This window comes from Limulus polyphemus, unplaced genomic scaffold (assembly GCF_000517525.1).
Source record: "Limulus polyphemus unplaced genomic scaffold, Limulus_polyphemus-2.1.2 Scaffold1036, whole genome shotgun sequence".
NCBI lineage: Eukaryota > Metazoa > Arthropoda > Merostomata > Xiphosura > Limulidae > Limulus > Limulus polyphemus.
The window spans coordinates 98,220-105,928 of record NW_013666646.1 but is presented as its reverse complement, the minus strand read 5'-3'; the positions used below and the strand labels follow the sequence as shown (position 1 = coordinate 105,928).

The window sequence follows — 7,709 nt, the reverse complement described above, 5'->3', positions numbered from 1 at the left end:
AATATTCCAAATGTGGCCTAACCACTGACCTGTACAATGATGTTATAACCTCTTTAGACTTGTATTCAATATTTCTGTAGATACAACCTAAAATCCTACTTGCCCTATCACTAGCAACAGCACACTGCTTGGATAGCTTTAGAGACTGATCAACTATTACACCAAGATCCCTTTCCTTCATAACACTGTTAAGGTTACTCCCATCCAAATTATAATTATAATTGAAATTAGGATAACCCACATGCATTATTATAATTAAAACCCATCTGCCATTTATTTGCCCAACTCACTAAATGATCTAAATCCTTTTGTAAATTAGCAGCATCCTCTTCACAGCTAGCAACACCCAAGACCTTAATATCATCTGCCAATTTAAGTAATTTATTGACTATCCCTTCATCTATGTCATTGATGTAAATCAAAAAGACCAAAGGTCCTGAGACTGAGGCCTGAGGTACCCTACTTTTGACATTAATCTAGTTTGACTGAACTCCATTTGTAACAATCTTCTGCTTTCTTCCATCCAACCACTCTTCTATCCAATTTGCTAACTTATCCTCCACACCTATAGAGCTAATTTTCTTTTATAAGTCTTTTATATGGCACCTTGTCAAATGCTTTTTGAAAATCCAGACACACCAAATCTACACCCTTACCCTCATCTACATAATCAGTGACCCTTTTCAAAGAATGTTAAAAGATTTATAAGGCAAGATTTTCCCTTAGTGAAATAATGTTGACTTTGTTAAATGACTTTACAAAGCATCTTTTAAGAGACTTTCCAAAATTTTTCCCACAACTGATGTAAGACTAGTGGGTATATAATTACTGGGACAATTTTTATCACCTCCCTTGAAAAGAGGAGTTACATTAGCTAACTTCCAATCCTCTGGTACCTGCCCACTATTCAAGGACTGACAAAAAATAGTAGCAAGTGGCTCACATATCCAATCTCATTTATTTTGTTCCTAACTCCTAATAGTAGACTAATAACTAAGCTTATTCATGAATTTAGTCTGTTTATCTTTAAATCTAACATACTTATCTTTAAAAATTAATATTTAATTTATGTTCTAAATTTATTCTCACACTCCTTGCTGCCATGACCTTCCTTCAGTTTGTGTGTTCTTAATATCCCATGCTTCTTCAGCTCTATGCATATTTATTTTAAATTAACCTTAATGAATATCTTTAAAGCTTTCCCAAACTTCCTACTGCTTTATCTACTTGGTTCCTGTTAATTAGTTCATTCCAATACTTAGCCTGAGGGTGTACTCTCTATACCTTTTAAACAGCTCTTCTGGTGTACAGTTTCTAACATGTTTCACACCTTTAAAAAAGAGAATTCTCATTACTATAGTAACTTAATTGTCAACATGTTTCACAATGTCTTATATTTTAGCAAATAGAAATTCCTAGAAGACAAATTTGAACCACTGACACATTAATCACCCCTGTTACCTACAGTCTACTGCTCTAGTGAACTGTAGCCAGATTAAATAGTTCAGTAAGTCTAATACAAAGACACAAAGCTAAAATATTGTTGCATTATGAATGTAATTTCAGAAATTTGTATGAGATTGTAGAATCACAGTTTATATTCAAAGTTCCATAAAGTAATTTAATAGTTGTGTTTCAATAGCCTAGCATCTTAATGTTACTTTAAAGTGCAGACTTAGATAGGTTCAATCACATTATCCCAAGTCACTTGCTTAATTATTTAGGGGCGTGAAATTCATAGTGCTTGATGCAAGAGACAACAAGTGATACAGTTAAATTTTGTCCACTGGAAAAGTGTTTTTGTTTGTTTACACATCATTACTAGAAAACAAACTTTGTTAGCCACTTGCCATAAGCAAAAGGTTTTTTTTTTGTGTGGCTCAACTAATTTGACTAAAGGTTGGTTGTGATCCACTGGTGGGGCACATGGCAGTGAACATGTGAAATATTATTTATTTCTTTTCATTCTGGGATAAATATTTGAACAGGCAAATTACTTTGAAAATTTTGATGAACATTGAGTCTATAGTTCTCGTAACTATCAAATGAGAATTTCTGAAAGGGCAGATAGAATATGAGTACAGGTAAAAAGAAAGTTTTGTGTTTCTGGTTATAATATTTGGATAAGAGTGGTGTGGTGACATGGGTATTTTTTTAAATAGGAATCTGAGGTATTAAGTGAACAAACGTCTTATCATATAAATTACTAAGAATACATATTTAAAAACTGGTGATTAAAATATCCTATAGAAAAAGGTTCTACAGTTCAAATTTCTCTAGATACAGGTTTCTTCTAATATTAAATTGATACTGATTTTGAAAATAGTTGGAGAGAACTAAAAAATATAACTAGATGTTAAAACTATTAGAAATGTAAACTGGATTCACACACATCAAGTTCTTGACTGTTATGCCTACCAGTGCATTTTTAAGGTACTTTTTTTGTGTCCAAATAGACATCCAATATTAAAAAATGGACAGTTTTTTTTATTATTAACACCTTTGCTGCCACCAGTAACATTAATAATTCATACCCTAGTGCCATTCAAGAAGTGCTGGGGAGTATTTAGTGTCCCAAACTTATATGCTACAAGAGAAATTTGGCTTTGAAACATAATTGTCTGAGACCCACCAGTGTGTCACATGGTCCATAACTAAAGGTTGGTTGTGATCCACTGGTGGGGTACATGACAGTAAAAGTAAACATGTTAAATATTACTTATTTCTTTTCATTCTGGGATAAATATTTGAACAGGCAAACTTATTTGAAAATTTTGATGAACATTAAGTCTACAGTTCTCATAAATATCAAAACATGGTTCCCTGAAACAACATTTTCTTTTCCTTAAAAATTCAGCAACAGCTGGCCTTGGATCAATGTGGGCAGTGCCAATGCCATTCAGAGAATTGAAAAGATGATAGGTTAATGTGTCATCATGAAATGACATTTTAAGTGTCCTTACTTGATTGTAATGCAAAATTACTCTTTCTTGTCATGGGGTGGGGGTATAATACCAACAGTGCACCAAATACCTTTTGTATTATCCCTGACATTTTTGTTAAAACTTTCAGTAGTTTGTTTGTATACTTTGTACCCATGTCTGGAGTTTCAATATCTGCAGTTTCTTGGATGGTAGGCACATCAGATACGGAGTCTGTTAACCGTTCAGACCCAAAAGAGGTTTGATGAGTGGATTAACAGTGTTTATCATCTTTTCAGAAGATTTTGCTGTAATAAGTCTGATCATTTGAGACATAGACTGTTATCTTCTGTATTTAGTCTTTTTGAAAGGAAGTTCTTAAATGCTAAAACAACTTCCATTTACAGAGCAGACCATGCATGTCTTCCAGTTGTAACAAAAGAATTGTAGGTGTGACACTTACTGGCATCAAGAGGAAAATCATCTTTATTTTGAATATCAAGCACCTGCTCCTCTTTTCCTCCAGGCATTGGTCCACTGGCAGTAATTTCTAATTTTCTAATTGCACTATTTCTTATTGTGAGTGCATCAGGAAGGATTAGATCCAATTTCTGAAGCTGTTTCTGCAAATTTTTAAATACATATGTGATTTGTGCCATCAATGCTATTATTTCAACTTTTTGTGAGTTTTGATCCCATGTCTTAAGCTTACAAGATGCAACACTCTTATCTAACCTCTTCACAGGAATGTCATATCATTATGTATGTGAGTTGTGGCTTGAACAGATGGATTTACTCTGAAGTAAAGTTAAATCACTTTGTTTACACACAGACAGAGACCATTACACCAATTTCGTGACCATTCAAACTAATCTTTTGCACCTGAACTGATTTAAGGTTGTCATAGCAAAGGGACTGAATACTTATGAAATTCAGAATATTCTAATTTTCATTGCAAATCTAACTTACTTACATAATATCAGTGTTTCTTTAGCTTTCTCTGTTTGGAGTAGATTGTGTAGATTCTACATATAAAGTTCCATTTGAAAGTCTCATGACTGCAAGCTCAGGCCACAACAAAATCTGGAAACCTTGCAGGGGGGGTGAAAACTTTTGCAAGGCAATGTGTATATATATATATATTTAGGAAATTTAAGGAAAAATACATGTCTTTAAAAGTATACTAGCTCCCTCTTCAACTCACAAAACACACAAAAAGGTAAAATATAACTTAGGATTTTGCTTTTGTTTAACAGTGTACAATGAAAGACATTCTGGGATTTATTGGGATATTGAGATGAAATACACTGATGAGTATTGTTTGTGTAATTTATATAAATTCAAATCTATAGTTTATTTATCATAATATCTGCATTAAATGTGTTATTTTGCAGACATAGCACAAAGTTACTGTATGCATATATAGGGTATTTTTTAAAAGCTAGTAAAATTACAACTCACAAATATGTTTTAAAAAGTACCTGATTCATAAAATGTGAAATACTAAAATATGAATTATTTATTGCTATATTTTCTGTTTGTTCCTAGCTGTCTTTATATATATATTTAATTTTTTGTACAGAATGAAGTGCATAAACAGGATGTATGTAATAATTAATAATCATATTTGAATTATGTAGAGGTTGAGTATGTTATATTCAAATAATTTTTGTCTCACTACATCATACTGTCCATCTTGTCATTTCCATTCATGCTCTGTTTGATGATAGTAAATCTTGAAAATAGCCATGCAGCATAGTTTCCTTTACAAAAGGCATCATTATAAGGCTGTCATGTCAAAAGTACACCACTGTCACCTGTTGGCTTTCCATCATCCAATGTATGAGGACAACATTTTTCTAATGGCCATTTCAACAGTCTTATCTCAGAAATCTATAGGTGCTACATCTGGTGACTTGACCAGTAGGTCTTAATATGGAATAGCATGAATACCTATTTCATTCTCCAGCTGACTGAAGTATGTAACAATTGATAGTTATGTCATGGAAACAACTAGTGTACATATAACTTGTCCCTTTTTCCCTGTTGAGACCTTCTGGATAATATTGACTATCCCATATGTTCTGACATTGTAAGAGCTCAGTTGGGTATCATCGACCTATCCAACCTCAACTGCTTCATTGACCTCCCTTGGTTCACCATGTAGTCCTTCCTCACACTTCGGTGGATGCTCATTCCGGATCTCTGGATGATCAAGGTTAACGTCTCAGATGCACACCTTCATATCCCTATCTCTCCTGCCTCCATACATTACCTTTGTTTTGTTCATGGAGGTCAAATTTTCTAATTCTGTGCTCTAGCTTTGGTCTGACATTGGTGCCTTGCATCATCTGTCATGTGGTCAGAGTCTTTGCTAAATGAATGACTGCTACTTAACTCCATCCCAACAAGCCTCTCTCACTCGTACACATTTCCTTCTACAGGAAGCTGCTCAGGTGGGCTTGCTAGTAAAGCTGGAGAAATCTTATCTCAATTCCACACAGTATCTGATCCATTTGGTGGTATTTTTCAACACCTTCCTCAGCAGGGCCCAGTTTTCTCCTCTTTGTTTGAGGTCAATGGAGCATTTGGTTTCCAAAGCCAAGTCCTCTCCTTCTCTCCCTGCACATGAAGTTCTATCTCTTTTGAGGATCTGGGCATCCATAGAAGTCCTTATACGCTAGGGTCTTGTACATGTGTGGTCTTCAGTAGGTGTTGCAGGATCAATGGAATCTTATTCAGGATCCCTTGGATTTGATCCTCTTCCTTCCATCCAAGTAGACTGTGCCTGGTGGCTCAACAGAGGCAACACCTGGGCTGGTGTTCCTCAGCTTCCTCCTGTCCAGATGTACACATATTCATAGATGTATGCCTTGGATCATTTTTCTACCTTTAGTACAGGGCCATTTGGTCATGATCCATTCTGAAAATTCGACCATTGTCTCTTACAGCAATTGACAAGGGGACACTCATTAATATTTTTTTGTTTTATTATGTTGGATATCCTTTTCTGGGCCCAGTCTCAGCAAGTCCACCTTCTTGCTTGTCACATCCCGGGTGCTTTGAATCTTGTAGCTGATTGGTTATCTCATCTGGACAGTATTCTACTTACGTAGTGGTCTTTTGCTTGCCAAGTTTTTGGTGTTTTTACTCTCAGTTTGGTACTCTTCTGGATGCACTTGCCACCCTTCTTAATACCAAACTTCCCATCTTTTGATCTCTGGTTCCACATCCTTTAGCTTTGGTGGTAGATGTTTTCAGTGAGGATTAGACCAACCTTTATCTTTATGCCTATCCTCCTATTTGTCTTCTCCTTTGTGTTCTCTCCTTGATCCAAACCATTCCATATCCAGTCTTTCTCATTTCCCCATTCTGACCTGCTCAATCATGGTTTCTGAACCTGTCCTTCCTTCAATCATTCACTCCCTTATGTCTTCCACTTTGCCATTCCCTTCTCTATCAAAGTGAGTCCACCATATTTCATCCTTCTATCACCACACTTCTGCTTCATGCATGGATTTTGTCTGGTCCCTTGTGAGGTGATCTGGACTTTCTACATTGGTAGCCTCTCTTCTGTCCCTTTCAGTCCAACGTTTTCCTTGAATGTCTACAAGAGAAAATGGCATTTTTTCCAGCATTGGCCTCTGTGACATGGTCTCTCATCCCACTGTTCCCTACATTTGCAATTTCTTTACTTAGCTGTTATAAATATGTCTTGAAGATGATGTAGAAGTTTATCTAAACATCTACAATGTAAAGTGTTTCTTGAGTAAAGCCATTGACAGCTTTAGTAAGCTTTTTATTGTGTAAATATGAATTGTTGCATCTTAATTATTTATTTGATATTAAACATTGCACAGGTGCTGATCATTCATACTGATGTTATGCTTTTCATATTCAGGCATATCTGCTGGTCAGTCTTGAAAAATAGAGTATGATTATTAGATGTTACAATATTAAGAATGTCAGAGTATCTATGAATATTCAGTGTTACAGTTGGTGGGTTTTTTTCAGTATTTGTAATGAAGTATTTATTACTCTTATGCTATTAGCATATGTGCATACCACATTTGTTTTTTTTATATATGATGTATTTTCCTTATATTACATTTATTGTGAAAATATGAAGGTGTTCCATGCTTATCCTTGATGTCAAAGTCAAGTCTATTTGTATGTAAATAACTGATTTTTGATTGAAATTAATATAATACCAGTAATATGTATGACACATTGCATAAACCTTCATATTGACTTGCTGAAAGGTTGTAATGGTCTAAAATAACACGATGCTACAACCAGGGTTTAACATAACATATAACATAATGTTTTAGAACAACATGGGACCTATTGGTCCATCTTGTCTATTCCATTCTTTAAACTAAATTAAAATAATTAACAAAAACAAATCTCAAAACCAACCCTTATTATTCATATACTTATCAAGCTTTTTCTTAAAATCACTTAAATTTACTGCCTGTACAACATCCAAAGGCAACCCATTCCAAAGGCCAACCACCTTTTAGAAAAATGAAACTGTCTTAGCTGAAGATGACTCCTACCTTACCAAACTTTATACTTGTGTTCCCTAGTTCTTCTATTCAAATTGTTCAATATGAAAAAAGATGATATATCAACATTATTAATTCCCTTTACAATCTTAAACATCTCAATCAGATCTGCCCTAACTTTTCTTTTTACAAGAGAAAACAATTTGAGATATTTCAGCCTGTCATTGTATGACAACCCCTCCATCCCAGGCACCATTCTAGTAACCCTTCTCTGAACCCT

General features: G+C 34.7%; 1 protein-coding gene across 4 annotated transcripts in view; it reads left to right on the top strand.

The window, feature by feature from the left end:
- LOC106461809 (probable palmitoyltransferase ZDHHC14) overlaps positions 1-7,709 on the top strand; it is a 91,298-nt gene that overhangs the window by 3,113 nt on the left and 80,476 nt on the right. The gene's annotated exons all lie outside the window — the stretch shown is intronic.